The 19,399-nt window shown below is 47.2% G+C and overlaps 1 long non-coding RNA gene across 1 annotated transcript; it reads left to right on the forward strand.

Annotated features, from left to right (window-relative positions):
- Positions 1–1,465: 1,465 nt before the first annotated feature.
- On the forward strand, positions 1,466–12,992 carry LOC129392785 (uncharacterized). The gene is made up of 3 exons (XR_008619382.1): positions 1,466–1,546; positions 5,519–5,573; positions 12,260–12,992. It is a non-coding gene; the product is annotated as an uncharacterized lncRNA (long non-coding RNA).
- Positions 12,993–19,399: the final 6,407 nt, after the last annotated feature.

Below are 19,399 nucleotides of genomic sequence, written 5' to 3' on the forward strand. Positions count from 1 at the left end.
CCACTGACCTGCCTCGGTGAATGGGTTCAACAGCAACCCCACCACCAAAACGTATGTCCACCTGGGACCTCAGAACAGGACCTTATTTGGAAATAGGGTCTTTGCAGATATAATGCAAGTAAGGATGGAAATAAGATCACCCTTGATTAAGATGGACCCGAAATCAAACGAGAGTGTCTTTAGAAGAGATAGAAAAGGACACACAGAGACACCAGAGAGAAAGGCCAAGAGAAGATGAGGCTGAACCTGGAGAGATCTGGCCACAAGCCAAGGGACTCCAGGATTGCCAGCAGCTACCACAGGCTCGGGGAGAGGTATGGGTGGGTTTTCCCTCAGAGTCTCCAAGAAGAATCAATATTGCCAATACCTTAATTTTGGACTTCTGACCTCCAGAACTGTGAGAAAGTAAATGTCTGTTGCTTCAAGCCACCCAGTTAGTGGTAACTTGCTATGGCACCCACAGGACATAAATTAACTCAGGGAGCAAAAGAACATTCCTCCATATATTTCTGTGGGACAAAATGACCTTTTAGTGGGGTGGATAAGGGTCAGCAGAATTAGAGCCAGAAACACTACAAGATTTGGTGTTATCCTCCTCACCGCCAATCATCATCACAGGTTACCATCTGGTGAGCATGTACTACATGCTGTGTGCTAGGCACTGTATACGCCTTCTTCAGTCTTCTCAATGATGCTACAAATCAGCTTTAATTGCTTCCATCTTTCCAGACTAGGAAACTGAGAGACTATCCAGGAGTTCTGAGCTCAGACAGCATCCCCACTCTACGTGGTTAGTAGCTGTGTGGCCTCTGGCAGATTCCTTAACCTGGCTGATTCTCAAATCCCACACAAGGGTGCCCACTTCACAGAGTTCTCCTGGGGGTGAATGAGACGATGCCGCCTTAAACGGTGCTCTTGCCCCATCAGCTGCCAGAGGAAGAAGGGGGCTCCTTTTTGTCTCCAGCCCCACATTATTAACTCCCTTCCCACCCCCAGAAATCTCCTGAGTGCAGGAACCAGGAGCTGTAAGGCCCCCTAGGAAACCCGGTCACTTCCGATTCCCCCAGTACCCCCTGCAGACCCTCCAAAACCGGGATCTAAGCAAGTCCCACACCCCCAAGGTCAGGACTGGCTACATAATTTGCAAGGCCCAGTGCAAAATGCAAATGTTAAAAATTATTATGAATTTCAAGACACTGACAGCAAACATCAACAGAGCAGGGTCTCTGGGAGCGCAGGGACTGGGGTAAGCACACAGGTGCCACGCTCACGAAGCGGGCCCTGCCCGAGGACTCTGCTGACCTTCACGGTTACCCACAAGACTCTGCTGTTGCTACATGTACTTGGGCAACACCTGCTTTCTCTCTGTGACCCCACCCAGGCCGAAGGTCTGTGCTGACGCTGTCGGGGTGAAAACCAATCTTCCCAAGCGGTTGAGAGCGGAAGTCTCCGGCACATGGTCGGGCTGTGGGAGCTGGCACAAGAGTAGAGCCACTGATGAGACCATGAAACCTCAGGAAACCTGCCACACACCCCATCGAAAAATGTAAGTCAACACTGATGCGGCCTTTTCTACGTGGGGCTTCAAGCTGCAGCCTGCCTAATCCCGTGTTTGATTTGGTCTGATTAACCTGATTCGACACGCAGAAAGGGATAGTGGGTGAACTTCAAGCCTGCCCCTGATTAGGGCCGCATTAAACTTTCTATGAAATCTGTATGAAGAAGTAGCCAGTACTCGTTCTGCAGTTTTACCTGAACAAGGAGCACAGCTGCTAAGCAAGCAAACCGAAAGGGCGTCGGGGAGGGGAGACATAGTGAGCAATTAAAGGCTCCCAGCCCTGGAGGGCCAGCAGGAGAGGCCGGGAGAGGGACCCTTACTAATAATAAATTGCAGTTTACTGAGTTCCTTCTATTTATCCAGGCTTTGGGCTAGGCAGGAGCTGGCAAACTTTTTCTATAAAGGGCCAGATAACAAATATTTTAGGCTTCGTGGGTCCTATGGTCTCTATTGCAACTACTCAACTCTGCCGTTGTACACAGACAGCCGTAGTGCTACACACAAGATGTAAATGGATGGGTGTGGCCGTGTGCCAATAACTCTTTATTTACAAAAGCAGGTGTCAGGTAGGTGGTTCCACAGGCCGTAGTTTGCCGACCCTGGACTAAGTGATTTAGATACAGTACGTCACTCTGTCACCTCCCCAACGTCTGCTTCCCACCTCCTTGCCTCACTAGCACCTACCCTCGTCTGCCCTCGCCATGTCTACTTGTTCACTGCTACAAACCAGCACCTGGAAAAACAGATGTTTAGTAAGGATTGATTAAATAAAGTTAGTATTTCGTCCCCAACTTGCAGATCAAAAAACTGAGGTTTAGAGAGAGGAATTAACTTGCCTAAGATCACAAAGCTAGAAAAAGAAAAACCTAGTTCTTCAGAGATTTTGCTCAGGGAATTTGTTGTTGTAAAACCTAGGACATGCAAAGGCAAATGCTTACAGAGGCCAAACAGGAAATGGGAATGAATGAATGAAGGGGGCCAGGGGTAGGGTGACAGGGGGTGGTGGAGACGGTGGCCAATGAGAGTCTTACATTCCATCTAGAGGGGTCGCTGCTCACCCGCTCCAGCAGTGGTGACCATGTGCGGCTCTGAGCCCAGCAGGGCCAGATCTTATGGTTTTCCTAGAGAAACTGGAAATCCATGCTTTCATATGAAATATTCCAGTTCGTAAATGTTGGCAAGCGTCGGTATTTCTTTTTTCCTAAATTCCTTGCCGGCCAAAGAAGGCATGCCATCGCTTTGTGGCCTCTGGCTTCAAACTATTAAATACTTGAAAAGTTTTGCTCACGAACCTTTCTTCTTTGGTGTACCCGTCAAGCTGTGCAGCCAGCCTTTGGACTGCCGGATGCACAGAATTAGAAACTGGCACCAAGACTGACCCACGGGCTCCAGAACATTCTCCCACCCTCTTAACATGTAGAGAAACCAGAACCAAAGTCATGCGCTGGTCATGAAAACACGTTTCCTTTTCTAATTTTTAAAAAATATTTTATCATTTATTTATTTTGGCCGCACCAGGTCTCACGTGCGGCACGCGGGACTTTTGTTGCAGTGTGCAGGACTCTTAGTTGCCGCATGCAGACTTCTTAGCTGCGGCATGCGGACTCTTAGCTGCGGCATGCGGACTCTCAGTTGTGGTACGCGTGTGGGATCTAGTTCCCCGACCAGGAATCGAACCCGGGCCCCCTGCATTGGGAGCACGGAGTCTTACCCACTGGACCACAAGGGAAGTCCCTCCTTTCCTAATTTTTAACATTCTCCTGAGAAGGCAGCTAGGGTCCCTGAATATGTGGAACCCCCTGTAGTTCCCTGTCTTTAAATGAAGCCCACACCTACGTGGGCTAACTTCACAAGAAGATGCTGGGTGCCTTCCCATTTCTCCAAGTGAGAATACCTTCTCCTGGGTGGTGGATATCTTGCTTTATTTCTGCCCAATGCTCCTCCCCAACTCTGGTAAATGACTCCCTTCTACCTTTGGGGAGCCTGCCCCTCTCTCCATGTAGTTCTGGTTGGGCTGTCCATTATATACTCCCCTACCACGCCCCTTAAAGAAAAACAGTAATCCAGGCCTGGCCAATCACAGTGCACCATCTCCCTGGTCATTCTGATTGGCTTAGGCATATGCACATGATCCAGGCTAGACCAATCAGAGCCCCGCCCTGGGATTTTATAGGCAGACTCTGAGAAATCCAAGCTCTCTAGTGCCTCTGTGATGGCCATAGGCAAGGTTGCCTTGTGTGTAAGTCTGGCTCTGTCAATGTCTATGACCCTCCCCGCCTTTGCCCAGTTGTAAAGGAAGGTACCTCTGTGGGAAAACATCAAGAGACCAGATAGAGAGAGAAAGAGAGAGAAGAGCTTAAAAAAGAGAGAGAGAGAGAGCACTGATGGAAACATATGAATCCATGAATCCATCCTTGTGTTTCCAAATTCTGTGAGTCAAACAGTGTCCTTTTTTGGCTTTAACTAGTTTTAATTGGGTTTTGTCCCAGAAACCAAAAAACTCTCCTTCTAAATGCCCCATCAGTACTAATAATAGCCTAACTCTAGCCTGCTTCTCTGAGGGAGTTCAGGATCAAAGATGTCAACTCCTTCCAGAAATCAGTCTCACAGTAAGAATTAAAGAGAGATGGCCAATTGGCTGGGTCCCACTTCAGGGTTTTAAGAATACCAGTACTTCATAAATGTGTCCAGCAAAATATTCCTAATTGCAGAGAGAAAAGCAAACAAGTTATCTGAGGGTCTAGATGAATTGCCTGGGGCAGGCTTGACATTTTTTTGAAGTCCTATGTTTTAACTTAAAAATCTGTGAAACCTTTTGTCATCCTACTCCACGATATAGTGATACTTGTATTAAATTGACTTAAAAGGGTGTCTAAACAGCTTTGAAAGACATGCCATGTTTAAGCTATGGCTGTACCCTGGCACATCACTACCTGCCCCAGACATGACCACTTTGGGAAGTGGGCTATAAGTTCTACTGGTTTTCAAGCCTAGAAGCAATGCCAGACGGGACCCCAAGGTTTATTCTCTAGAGCAATTCCGGTCTGGCCCACACTTGCATGCCCTACTCAGCAACCCCACAGCTCACTGGCACACCCTTCTATGGAGGCAATCTGGTGACAATCAATTATTCTTTGAGGGAAGGTTTCATCATGACAACCTAAATTAGTATCTGAGGAATGCTAGCAGCCTCTGTGGCTCCTTAGCTAGCCCATCCTCTAGTCCAGCTCTGCTCCCCAATAACCTGTGTGCCCTAGCCTGTGTGCACCTCTTTCTTCTCCCCTTCAATCAGATGTGTGAACACAAAACTCCATCAAAATAGCATTACTGGGTGCCATCTACATGCATCAATACTATTTCATCCACCCTCCCTGGGAAGGCCCTAGAGATGCGAATGAACTGAACACAGTAAGTCTCCAATGAGATTCCAGGCTCCTGAGCCAGTGGTGACCCTGCTGGGAGATGCATGGTGGAGACAGTTGGTGTTTAGCGCTGTGAGTTCATAGGGAACCGAGGAGCCCTTACTTCCCATTTGCTGAGTGTTATGTATATTCGGGGCAAGAGACTGGAACATGAAACCCACCTACTTGGACTCAGGGGAGAGGGGCTTCTATTCTAGACGTATCAGAGTGCCTATAGAGGGGCTCAGGATCTTTCCATCTGCAGAGAAACACAGGAATGATTCTTTACCTTCCATTTCATTTATTCAACAAAGTTGGTGAAATTTTACTGAGCACCTACTGTGTGCTCAGCACTGTTGTAGACACTAGGGATATAGTGGAGAACAGGACCAAGTCCCTGCTCTCAAGAAGAATACACTCTAGCACTAGAACAACAATATACTACTCATAATAATAAAATAGTACTCATGTAGTGCCCACCCTGCACCTAGCTCAGTTCTAAGTTCTTAGTCATTTAATCATCACAATAACCATGTTTTACTACATCTCCATTTTGCAGTCAAGAAAACTGAGGCTCAGAGAAGTCAGTCAACTTGCCTAAAGTCACAAAGCTGGTAAGTGGCAGAGCCAGGTAATTGAACTTAGAAAGTCTGGCTTTGGTATCTACCACTCACTAACACTACTACTACACTAATTATTATTGTTATACCAATAGTTTAAATCTCATGAACTGCTGTCATGCCCCAGCACTATCCCAAGCACCTTATGTATATTCGAACAGGCATTAAGCATCTATTATTTGCCAGGGACAACAATTTTATGAGGAAGTTTTATTATTTCCATTTTTTTAGTATGACTGTATTTAGTTTTTAAAAAACTAAAAAGTATACACATATGTTGACATTTGAATGTGTATTTGTATAAAGGAATACCTAGAAATTGGTCTCATTTCCATTTTTTAATGCAAGTAAACTGAGGCTTATAGAGGATAAGGAATTTGCCCAAATTCTCAGGACTGGTAAGGGCAAAAGGAAGACTAAAACAAAAGTGTTCATGACCCATGCACTTGACCATTTAAATATACACTCTACAGCCTCCCTAGGATATAATTTTGGTTATCTGGAATGTTTAAACAGACGCAGTGAATATTTAAACAAATCATCCATATTAAATTTTAGGTTGTTGCCCTTCAATTATGGCATCTCTCGGCTCTCCCATCCCGGAAACTGATATTTTCTTATTTGCTTGCCTGGAGGGCCACTAAAATGAAGATCAACACAGCTCAGAGAGCAAATATCAATTTTCACTGTTGGAAAACAACCTGACATTGCCTCCAGGATAAGGTGGTGCCTTTTGTTCTGAACCGGAAAGAGGAAAAGAAAGAAAAAAGAAAGCATTTTATAAGTGACTACTCATGCTTTCTCAGCAAAGCGTGCCCTTCCTCCCTCCCGGCATTCTGAGCCTGGCAGCTGGGCAGGCTGCATCCCTCCCGGGCTGTCTGCCTCACAGGCTGCTAAGCCTGAGGGTGAAGGCAGCTAGTAAGCAAGCCCTGGAGTCCCCGTGGAGGGATTGTCCACTGCCTGCCGCAAACAGTGGGGTGTCGCTTTGGACCCTTTGTTTCGGATGTGAGTGAAAGGGAGTCAATTCTCCCTCCCAACTTGCAACTTCCTTTCCTCAGGGAGAGCAGGGTGACACCTACAGCGCCCTCCCCGCAACCCCACCCCACCCCACCCCCGCCCAGCTGCAGGCCGGAAAGATCATGTTCCTCAGCCACTGAGTGGACCCCCTGTGTCACCAGGCTGGAGAGACTACTGGGCATAGACTCAGACGACATCATATCTGACAGTGGCAGAAACCTTCACGGGCTTAGAGACATTCCAGGTCATACAGTCCCTTCTTCCGGGGGGCCTTCCCTCCCACTTCCCCTGTCCCTCTTAACACCTGCTGCTCCATCGGCCTGCAGCACTCTTTCCCCAGACTCTCCCAAAGCTGGTTTTCCCCCTTATTCAGGGCTCCACTTAAGAGGAGTCTCCTCAGAGAGGTCCTGCCTAACCCCACCCTTCTACCACCTCATTCTTCTTTCTTGTCTTTTTAGCACTTATCCCTGGGTGAAATTATCTTGACTATTTCCTGTCTGCCTCTCCCCCCAAAGTCAGGATGAGAAGGAACTCTCATTCCTCCCCAAGTCCAGGGATCTTGCCCATTGTAAGGGTTAATAGTACACTGCTTCACTCTCATCTAAAATACCTCAACAGACAGATGATTCCAGGCTTGCTGGAGCCAACTCACTTTGTGGAGGATCCAGGAAGGCAGAAGTAAAAAAGAATAAGTCTCCTTCTCCAGCCAGCTTGAAATAGACCTACGGGAACCAAACCAAAACCCAACAGAATATGGAAACCAGGAGGGGAGGCTCTGTCTGACTCAAGGCCCCATCTCACCCCAGAAACCACACTCTGCAAACCTTCTCAAATCCCAGATCTGAAGGGAGGCAGTGAAGGGCAGTGGTTAGAAAGCTCTGGAGAAAGAAACACAGGTTTGGCTGCCAAACCCACGACTGCAAACAACGTGCCCTGAGGCAAGCCCCTTGGCCTCTGTGCCTCAGAGGCCTCTTCTGTACAAGGAGGCTTTAGGGAAGATGACAGATAATCGGTATCAGTGCACAGAGTGAGCCCTCAATAAACCACGGGTATTGACAACAATTGTTAAAATCTCTGCCTCAGAAGCCTCCAGGGTCTTTTCCCTTTTCCCTAACCCTAACCCTGCTTCCATTCTCCCTTTGGCTCTGTCTTTATGAGCAACTTAATTCCGATGCATCTGGTTGGCTCCTGTATGACGGTTTCAAGTCTATAGTTTTGTTAAGAGCTACTTGAAGTACAATTTACTACTGGAGTTGGGATTTGGGCTTTTCTTTTTATGAGTTTTTTTTCCCCTTTCTTTCTTCTTTTTCTTTAAAAAAAAGGGGGGGGGTCTTTTATTTTCTTAAGAGAACTCATGTTTTGCCAAGGAGAAAACAATAAAAACCGTCCAGCCTCCAAACTGCAGCAGTTAGGGCTGTCCCTGAGTTCAGGAGGTGTGGGCTGAGAACGTGGTGGAACCCTCGCTTGGGGATGCGGTGCAGGAGGTGTGGGGGGCGGCAGAGGACACGGGTCAAGGCCCAGGAAAGCAGAGCCCCAGACCGCGGGGAGGAAGCCATGATGGCCCAACGGCTTCTCCCTTCACTCTAAAGACTGCACCGTCCCACACGGGGAGATGGCACAGCCTGCCCTCGGCTTGGGGACCTCATAGGCCAGCAAAACTTTCGCAGCCCGACTCCCTGCCTGCAGCCACCTCCACCTGCCTAAGCCAATCAGAATGCTCCCTCCCAGACTTCCACCATGATTGGTTCAAGTGACTCTGACCTAAGCCAATCAGCACGTGGCATTTCCCTGGCCACAGGCATTGGTCAGAGGTGGTCCAATCAGCATGGAGCTCTGGGCTTTCGGTCCAAGGATGGAGAGAATTCTTTCTCTCCCTCTTGCCTTCCCTCTTACTTAAGGTGGCACATTTTATAAGAATAAAAAAGGTAGAATTCAGATCCAAGTCCATCCGGCTCCAAAGCCCATATATGCTGCCCACGACACCACCGCCACAATTACACTTGGTACAGAAATGCTTTGGTACCTAGTCAAGAAGACACACCCCAAAATGATAGTGGTGATTGTAGTAACTTGATAGGATAATAGGTAATTGGTTTGTGTCTTTCTACATAGTTTCAAAGAAACAGTCCAGTAACAAAACAAAAGTTGAAAGCAAATAGAAACTTTACCAAAGTCTCTTGAAAATGCCCAAGGGAAGGATATTGTCAGAGCGATGATGAGCAAAATTCTTTGAAGTCCCTCACTATCTCTGTGCCTCTCAGAATTGTTCTCTCAGTATTTTTGTAGATCTATTGGGAAAAAGTCATCTTTCTCTTTAGATTGCAAAAAACCTCTGTGCGCCCCTGAAGGCTGCTTCATAGTCTAGAAAGCAGAAGAGAGAGAGAATACTTGAGGAAGTGAGAGAGAGAGAGTATTGAGAGAGAGAGAGAGAGAGAGAGAGAGAGAGAGAGAGAGAGAGAGAGAGAGAGAGAGATGGTGACATCACTTAAACCCATGGAACCAGACATGCCTGAAGGCAGATCTACCTCCTGGATGTTCTTGTTTATGGGAGCCAATAAACTACCATTTTTGTTGAAGGTCGTTTTTGAGTTGAGCTTCAGTTAAAAATCAAGAAAAAGGAGAATAACCCAGTGGCAATATCAGTGTTTTCCTTAGCCAATTGTATTTTAAAAAGAGGTCCTGTGTTTATATGTTGTTTTTTTCCAGTCCTATGTAAAATGTGATTTAACCAGTTTTATAACCAAAAAAAGCTTTTTTTAAGGTAGAAACTCTTCCTCTTCTTTGGAACTGCTGTTGAGCTCTTTCCTGAAAGCCTGAGGCTCGACGTGTTCAGAAACCAGCCGTCTAAGGCAGGACCTGTCCCCAAGCTCCAGGGTCCCTCTGGCCTCAGTCTCTCCATCTTCAACAGAAGGCCTGATCTCCACGGGAGATGGTACAACTGGAGGCTTGGGAATCCTCCTGAATTCAAATTAATTAAAGCATGGAGCAAGCGGCAGATGAAAGAAGCTTGTAGAACTCTTCAACAATCCTAATAAAGAATTTCCCCTTCAATTACAGGATAATTTTCTTCTCACGGCATTCGCAGCCATCACCAACCAGTTTTCTGGGCCACTTTCCATGTGGCTGGACCAGTCTTACTGGAATTCCTGCATTTTTTTTTTTTTTTCTAGAAGAGACTCAGAGGAAGGCAGGGGGATGAAAAGAAAGGAAGACAGTGGGTACATTTTAGAAATGACTATTTCATGGGATTTGAGAGGCCGTTGGAAACAGAAACAGATGGAGACAATGTGAATCACTGCAGCTAATAGGTCTCCTGCACATCCTGGTAGGGAAGGATTTCCTTCATTTCTATGCTGCTCCTCTACGGTCTCCCTTCATTGCCACACACCACTCACAGGCCGTTGGTCACTTCTAGACAAAATCAAGACCTTTCTTCTCTTGTGGTCTTCGTCCTTGTTCCCGTGCCTGAAATTCTCCTCCCCTCGACACACACACATCACCGGCCTAAGCAGGTTAACTAACTCCTTCTACTTCAGATTTCAGCTAATCAGTCCTTCTTCAGTGCTTCCCTAGCCTGCCCCAATTAGATTAGGTTCCCCCATCCTATGCATTCATAGTACAGCACAAAGTACAATTGTAATTAATTAATTACTTTTTGCTAGTTCTTTTTTTTAAAAATTAATTAATTAATTTTTTATTTTTGGCTGCATCGGGTCTCAGTTGCAGCACGCGGGATCTTCGTTGTGGTGCATGGGCTTCTCTCTAGTTGTGGTGTGCGGGTTTTCTCTCTCTAGTTGAGGTGCGCAGGCTCAGTAGTTGTGGCGTGCGGCCTTAGTTGCCCCACAGCATGTGGGATCTTAGTTCCCTGACCAGGGATCGAACCCGCGTCCCCTGCATTGCAGGATGGATTCTTTACCAATGGAACACCAGGGAAGTACCTCTCTAGTTATTTCTTATCTCTGTCCCCTACTAGCCCTGAGCCCTGTGAGGACAGCTTGCTGCTGCATCTCCAGGGCTTGGCACATGGCAAATGACTGATAAATACTTGAAAAGGTAAATCTTTAAAAGAATGTATTAAGCACCTAGTACAGGAGATCAGCAAGTTTTCCTAGAGGGCCAGATAGTAAATATTTTAGGCTTTTCTGGCTAAGAAATAACATGGAGGCTGTTATGCTAAGTTCTCATGTAACCATTTAAAATGCAACCACTGAAAAATCCAAGAGTTGTTCTTAGCTCATGGACTGTAAACAAATAGGCAGCTGGCCAGATCTGGCCCATGGGATGTAGTTTGCTGACTTTTGATTAAGTATATGCCAGGCCCTCTGTTGGCTTGGGGGTGTGGCAGAGACTGCTGTTTATCCCTTAGAGTGACAATTCTCCTCTTCAGCAGGAACAGAATCCCTGCACTTCAGGTGGGCACATGGTCTCTTGGAATAAAGACTACATTTCTCAGCCTCCCTTGCAGCTAGGCATGGCCATGTAACTAAGCTTACCCGATGAAATGCAAATGGCAGTATCAGGCGAAAGCTTCTGGGAACGTTTCCCAAAAGGGAGCTAAGATATAGCCTCTCCTCAATTTTTTCTTTGTCCTTTTCTCTTTCCTGGTGGTTGGAATGTGGAAATGATGGCTGGAGCTCCAGAAGCCATCTTGGTCCAAGAGTTATCCTCAGCAAAGGAAGCCCTATGTAGTAGGACAAAAATACAGAAGGGTTCACTCCATGGAGTGCTGGTCACATCAGACATGGATTCCCTTTCTGGTGATCTTGTAAGCATGTGACAGACATAAACACTTCTCTTGTCCAAATCTCTGTGATTTGGGGGCCTTAAATTCCTAGCGGTTCATTCTAGTCTTAACAAGAGAGGGGGGAGGGGAGAGGGGAGAAGGATACCAAAGTAAGTAGGAAACATTCCCTTCTCCATTCATAGCCTAATTAAGAGGAGACAGAAAGGCACCTAGGTCTAACCAGTGGCCCAAACTACTGTAAGTGCCCAGTACAATTTACTGGGTTAGCTCTCAGGGATTAGGAAGGTTTCATAGAGGTAAAAGTCAGGCAGGAAGTTCCCCATGTGTCAGATGATTTAGTGAAAATGTCATAAACTAGGGGGCTCATGAGCCAGATATGTATATATGTCTACTGAGGACATTCTCTTATATAACCACAGCATAGTTTTCACACTATTCAGTTTGAAATATTATATAAATGTTGCACATATTAATATGATAAGAGCACGATTATACTATTATCTTACCAACACAGTAGTACACGTACTATTACCTAATATACAGTCCATGTCCCCGTGTCCCCAGCTGTCCCAATAATGTCCTTTGTAGTCCCTTGCCTGGCACCCAGCTGTCATATCTCCTCAGTCTCCTTTCATCTAGGACTATTCTTCTGTCATTTTTGGATTTTGTCTTTTAAGACATGGGCGTTTTTGAAGAGTCCAGGTTCGTTTTTGGTAGCAAGTCTCTTGATTTGCATTTGTGTTTTTTAAAAAACGTGAATTGGTATCAGCCTTTAAAAGTCTGACACTTATATTAAAATCTGCTGTCGATGAGAAGTCAAAAGGGTATAGCTGGATCTGAGGGGCGATGGCCCCTTGACACAGAGTTTGGCTTTTCCTGAGAACCCCAGTTATCCCCACTCTTGCTTTTCTTTCCCCAGCTCTTCTGTACCGACATCTGCAAACCCTGTTTTAAAAGAAGAGCCAAGGGCTTCCCTGGTGGCGCAGTGGTTAAGAATCCACCTGCCAATGCATGGGACACGAGCCCTGGTCCGGGAAGATCCCACATGCCATGGAGCAACTAAGCCCGTGCGCCACAACTACTGAGCCTGCCCTCTGGAGCCAGCGAGCCACAACTACTGAGCCTGCATGTCACAGCTACTGAAGCCCACGCACGTGGAGCCCGTGCTCCGCAACAAGAGAAGCCACTGCAATGAGAAGCCCGCACACCGCAACGAAGAGTAGCCCCCGCTTGCCGCAACTAGAGAAAGCCCGCGTGCAGCAAGGAAGACCCAACACAGCCCAAAATCAATAAAATAAAATAAATTTTTTTTTAATTTAAAAAAAATAAGAGAAGAGCCAAGTATTGTGAACACATGTTCAGGGACCCTGGAGGTCTGAGAGGAGGGAGTCAAAACCTCAAGGTGGCTGGAGATTTGGCTGGGGAGAGAGGAGCTGACACCAGGTCTGGCCACAGAATCTGCGGGACCCAGTGCAAAATGGAAATGTGGGGTCCTTTGCTCAAGAGCTGCTAAGACTTGCCACCACGCCAACCATTACAAGATGCATAATAAGTTGCTTCAACACTTAGCTACCAGAGACTCCCGATTCCCCGCTGCTGCCAGACACGTATCCCAAATGACTTAGTTGAATATTCAATTCTTGAATAATTTACCTTTTGCTTAAGTTCACTGACAACACATGTGGATACATGTGAACTTTTCATTGACTAAGTCATGGTGTGTTATTTTCAAATCCAGCGGTTTTCAAACATTTATTTCAGGTGTGGAGACATACGTCATGTGACCTAACCAAAAAAAGAGCAAGTAACGATATACAAGGAATGATGTGAAAATAAATAAATAAATACGAATTTCCAGATGGCAACAGCAGAGCCTTTAACCAGCACTGGGCCCTTCTGAGTGCTGAGCCCTGCGTAAATGTCTGTGCATGAAACCGGCCTGGGTAAACATGATAAATGGCCTTGAAAATCAGTCCAAGAAGTCTGAATTTTCTTGATCACCCATTTGGGAGTAGGGTGCTTCAACTGAAGAATTTTATAAGTGGGAGAGCTCCAAGCTCAGTAGGGCCCTGCAGTCGTTGATGATGAGGAAAGCTTCATCTCTGCACACCAAAGGTGAGTGCCCTATCATGGCACAGTCAGAAAATGAGCCCAGGCCAAGGCCACAGAAAACAGGCCAGCTGTCGACGGGGAGTTCAGAAGGATTCTAAGAAAGCAGCCCCGGGACTTCGCTGGTGGTCCAGTGGGTAAGACTCCGTGCTCCCAATGCAGGGGCTCAGGGTTCGATCCCTGGTCGGGGAACTAGACCCCGCACGCGTGCTGCAACTGAGAGTCTGCATGCCACAACTGAAAGATCCTGCATGCCGCAACTAAGACCCAGCGCAGCCAAAATAAATAAATAAATAAGGAAGGAAGGAAGCCCCTTCTCAGTGCTCAGAGGCAGGAATCAGAGGGAAGCTGCCCTGCCGTGTGTCCTGTACCTGGAGCCTAATACCCTCCGACCACAGTGAGAATCTAGACCATCCGAGTCCGCCAGCCCTTGCAGAAGATGTAGTGACGGGCAGACTGGGCCCCAGAGATAGGAAGGGAGTTGCCAGGGTGCCAGGGTCACACTGCCATCGGCTAGGGTGAGGATGGGAGATGTCCGCGGTCAGTACGCCAAACATTCCCCAGACTTTGGACATCCCAGTCCCCTTCATAGCATTTCCGCCATACCTTGCCACCTACACTGTATTTACTTATTTTTCTTTTAAAATGACTTACTTTAGGGAGTTAAATGTATTTTGAAAGGAAAGTTTATATCACTGCTGTTAACCAGTATCACTTGCCCTTCCTGGTGACTATTAACTAAACGAATACAACAAAACCTAACAATATTGTTAAATCCTAGCTAGACAAGCAGTGCCAGCTAAAGGGTCTAAGTTTGAGGCCCTTTTTATTTTTGTTAAAAATAATGATAAGTAAACAAGGAGAAAGATCAGCAAATGTTAGAGAAGCATGAGGACAGACTAACCCCAAACTGAAACTGTCTCCTTGATATAATCAGAAGAACTGGAAAAGAATTTGAAAACAAGAATAACTCTTCTGATGGAATGCCATGTCACTTAATACCATGCCTGTAAACCACCTAAAACGATCTCAGATAGATTCCGTAGTGTCTGACACACACACTTTGAGAAATATGGATCAAGGTCAGTGGTTCTCAATGTGTTCCCCGGATCACCAGGGAACTTACCAGAAATGCAGATTGTCAGGCTCTGCCTGAGACCTCTGCATCAGAAATAGGGAGTGGGCCCAGCGGTCTGTGTTTTAACAAGCCCTCCAGGTGATTCTGCTACACACTCAGGTATGAGACCCACTGCTCTAAGCCCTAAGGGACAGCAGTGACATAGCCTATCATCCATCTAGGACCAGCTCTCTTTAGGCAAGAGAAAAACCCTCTCCGTGCCTAGCTGTCTGCATCCACAAACCAGAAGAGAAGTAAGCACGCATTCATCTCAGAGGGCTGCAGTGGGACAGGTGTCAGGGGCTTCGCACCTGCTCAGTGGCACCAAGAAAGCTTTGCATAAATAGTAGCTGCCAATAGGACTTCCTTGGTGGTCCAGCGGTTAGGACTTGGTGCTTTCAGTGCTGGGGCCCAGGTTCGATCCCTGGTCAGGGAATTAAGATCCTGCAAGACTTGCGGTGCAGAAAAAAAAAAAAAAAGTAGCTGCCATTAACAGCAATAACAGTAGTAGACAAGTGAGATCCTAAGTAGGAGAGGAGGAATATTTCCTTCTCTGCAGTGTGTCCTCTGACCTGTTAACAATAAGCATGTATTCCTTTTAAATTTTTTCGAAAAATTTAGTAAAATAAAAATATTATTCAAAAGAAAAAATATATAAAATAGTATAAATATGATCATTTGTACTAAAAATTAAATTCATACGTGTTGTTTGCGCATGTGTGTGTACTACGTATTTGCATAGAAAAATCTCTGAAAATATATACGTTTAAATGCAAACAAGGCTACATTGGAATTTCTGGATAGTTATTTCTTCTTTACATTCTTCTATATTGTGTGATACAGTGTTTGGTTTGGGTTTTGCTTACAGTAGTCATGCATTTCAGTTATAACTTGGTTATATGGGGGGGTGGATTTTGCCCCACCAGGGAAACTTGGCAATAACTGGAGACATTTTTGGTTGTCCCTACTGGGGCGTAGGGGGTGGCGCTACTGGCATCCGTAGGTAGAAGCCGGGGTGATGTTAAACACCCAGCAGTGCACAGGACACCCTACAGAAGAGAAGGATCCAGATCAAGCTGTCAATAGGGTCAAGGTTTAGATGCCCCGGTTATAATCAGAAGACAGCTGTAACGCATATTCCATTCTGAAGTCCCATAGCTGCTCTTAACTGGGCACGGTTTACCCCTCTAGCTTGTTTCACCTTGTTTCACATCAGCGTTATGAGCTGAAAGTCACCCTCCCATTACAGATGAGGAAACTGAGGTTCGGAGAGTTATATGCTTTGTCCCAAGTCCCGCCATCATGCCCCCACCCCCATCCTGACCCTCAGGAAGTCTCCCCTGCAAAGGGACCCCCATGCATCTGTGGGCTTGAGCCCCCTCTCTGAGCCTATCAGCGACCAGTGCCCAGCTTAGGCCTGGGTGTAGAATCCTGCAGATCCACTTCCCCAGCTCCTCACAGGGGCTCCTGGTATCCTTTGCTCTCTAGTAAAGAACAAGCTTTGATGTCAGCTTTCAGGTCAGGCATTAACCCTGCCTCGCCCCTGTTCATAAACGTCTCCCAGCTCCGTGTGACACCCTCCTGGGTTATCAGCTGAAAGGCCAGGGATGCAGCCACCTCTGACTTGTTTGGAGTTTAAGTCTCAAAGATCACAAGTATCTCTTGCCTCAATTCTTATTAAATATACCTCATTTTTTTTCTTCTTCACTCCATTGTTCTTCAAAACCAGGACCAAGCTGTTGGCATCAAAAATTAAACACTGGGAAGATCCCCCCAAGAAAGCTAGTCCCACACAGCCCCCGCACCCTCACCCCAGCGCTCCCTCTCAACCGGTCTTGTAAAACATCACTGTGGCTTTTAGCAAGGAATTCTACAGGTCCGATTTCTTCTAAATGATACCACTTACCCAGCTGATCCAGGATACGCTGCAGAGTGTTCCCCTAAAGATATACCGCTTTCTCAAGGGACAGGGTGGACCCAAGTTTCTCTGTGCGTCATTTTTTCAGGGCAGTTGTTGGTTCCAAGAGCATGGTTTGTGCAAAGCCCACCTGATTGGCAGCGGTAAACAGCTGCTGCCCAGGGAGTTTTAGGAACAATAAAAGGAGAGAAGACAGGATGAGACTGGAGTGTCTCTGGGCTCAATGTGGAAATAATCATTTCTAAGAAAAACAACAAATTAAACATTTAAAGGCGCTTCCTGCTGCATGTTTTAAGATCTGGTTTGACTGGAATTACTTCAAAAGGCACACAATATAAACATTTCACAGAGTGTCTCTCCCGGCCTCCGTCCCACCCACCCACACTCCCCAGAAACACATACAAACACAGACACACACACACACACACACACACGCAGAGCCACCGACAATCCAATGTGAAGACTGAAAGAGAACTTTAAAGTCATGTGGGCCAGCCCCCCCCCCTCCCTGGAGTGACAGGGCAAAAGGCCAGGGTGGGGTGGTCGATCACTGGTGGGCAAGGGCCTTGTCCCCCCAAAGAACACCTAGTTATGGGCAGGGATGAGGACAGATGCAGGCTGGCCGGACAGCAAATGTTTCCTCAGTGCCAGGCATGTGGCCGGCACTTTGCAATGATCAACTCTACTCTGACCTGCCCCACAAGACAGATATCATTCTCGCCCCTATTACACCAATGAGGAAACTGAGGCACAGAGAGGCCCAATAACCAAGCTAAGATGCACACTGGGACCAGGAACCACTCTCTTTCTTGCTATACACACTGTGGGAGGTGGAATAACGGCTCCTCAAGCTGTCCACGTCCCAAAGCCTGAGATCTGGGAATAAGTCACCTGACATGGCAAGAGGGACTTTGCAGGTGTGATTATGTTAAAGACCTTGGGGTGGGAGATGATCCTGGATTACCCCAGTGGACCCAAGGTGATCACGGGGGTCCTTATAACAGGGAGGCAGGAAGGTCAGAATCAGGAGAGATTAGAAGATGCTACCCTGCTGGCTTTGAGAGTGGAACAACGGCCCACGAGGAAAGGAATGCAGAAAAAAGCTGGAAAAGGCAAGAACCAAGATTCTCCCCTATAACTACCAGAGGAACACACCTGCCGACACCTTGATCTTAGTCTAGTGAGACCCATTTCGGTCTTCTGACCTCCAGAACTGTAAGATACTAAATGTGTGTTGTTTTAAGCCAGTAAGTTTGGGTAATTTGTTACAGCAGCAAGGAGAAACTAATACACACACCTCGGGGCTCAGGCTCTGAAGGACACAGGGTTTCTATCTTGCTTCTGGTACTGTCTAGCTGTGGGACCTTGGACGAATTACCAGTTTCCTTGTCCATAAAATGAGTCTAGGGAAAGGAGTTTGTCACTGGGTCTTGTTCACGGTTGTCTCCCCAGTACTGAGAGTGGTGTCTGCACACAGTAGGTTCCCAGTTAATCGATCTGAATGAATAGAAAGTCAAGAATCCAAGAATCTTGATGTTGAGGGAAACCAAAACGAATCTCTAGGTACCTGAAATGTACCGTAGCCGTCAAGCTGATCTCCACCGTAACTCTAAGTCAGGTGGGATGTCCTTTTCAAGGACAGGACAAGCCAGGAGGCATTTCTGGTCACATCCTCCTGAGAGGAACCGTCATTGGATGGGAAGCACACGCCTTTGCTGCTCCAGCTTGCTCTACTCTCTTGCCTTTGCCCCTTTGCACGTGCCACTTTTTCTGCCTGGGGTGCCTCTCCCCACTCCCAGCCTCTTCACCTGCAGCACACACCTGCTTCCTGGAGAGGGACTGAAAGTTCTCCCACAGGTAAGGACACCTCTGCAAAATTCCTGATCAGCTCCTCCATGCCTCCATGCTACCCCTTCCCTGGCGAACTGTCTTACAGGGATCTAGAAAACGCAAGTCTTCATGGGTCCCCTGAGATCCAGGTGTGAGCTGCCAGGAACACAGGTAGGAGAGGGAGGGGGAGAGGGTGGCTTGCTGACTGAGCATCCCTCTGTCCTTGGGCACCCGGCCAAACAACTTGTACATGGCATCGCATTTCATCCTCCCAACCCACGTGCGAGTCCATCTAATTACAATGGGTGACCAATGAGAAAAGGGGGTCAACAGGTCATGTTCACTCAGCTAGTAAGTGGTGGCCTGCACTTGAACCCAGCCCCCCAATCCCAGGCATGGGCTCAGTTCCTCAAGGCCACACTGCAGGGTGGGTTTCGTCCACCCCTCACTCAGCATGAGAGAGTGATGAGGGTATAGGGGGCAGGAGGAGGGGGCAGAGGAGACTTGAGAGGAAGGACTGTCCTGGGTGTGTGTGTCTGTGTGTGTGTCTGTGTGTGTGTGTGTGTGTGTGTGTGTGTGTGTGTGTGTGTGTGTGTGTACATCACTGACTCTCCTCAGCACCATTACATACCACGGAAACAATATAAAATACACACAGTCCTGAGGTCGACTTCACTCGTTCATCCATCCGTTTATTCTTTGCACCTTTTTTTTTAAAAAATAATGTTTTATTTATTTATTTTTTAATTTATTTTTGGCTGCATTGGGTCTTCGTTGCTTCACGCGGGCTTTCTCTATTTGCGGCGAGCGGGGCTGCTCTTCCTTGCGGGTCGTGGGCTTCTCATTGCGGTGGCTTCTCTTGTTGCAGAGCACGGGCTCCAGGCGCGCGGGCCCTAGAGCATGCAGGCTTCAGCAGTTGCAGCGCATGAGCTCAGTAGTGTGGCACGCGGGCTTAGTAGTTGTGGCTCGCGGGCTCCAGAGCACAGGCTCGGTAGTTGTGGCGCACGGGCTTAGCTGCTCCGCGGCACGTGGGATCTTCCCGGACCGGGGCACGAACCCGTGTCCCCTGCACTGGCAGGCGGATT

The sequence above is a fragment of the Physeter macrocephalus genome, chromosome 14 (assembly GCF_002837175.3).
Source record: "Physeter macrocephalus isolate SW-GA chromosome 14, ASM283717v5, whole genome shotgun sequence".
NCBI lineage: Eukaryota > Metazoa > Chordata > Mammalia > Artiodactyla > Physeteridae > Physeter > Physeter macrocephalus.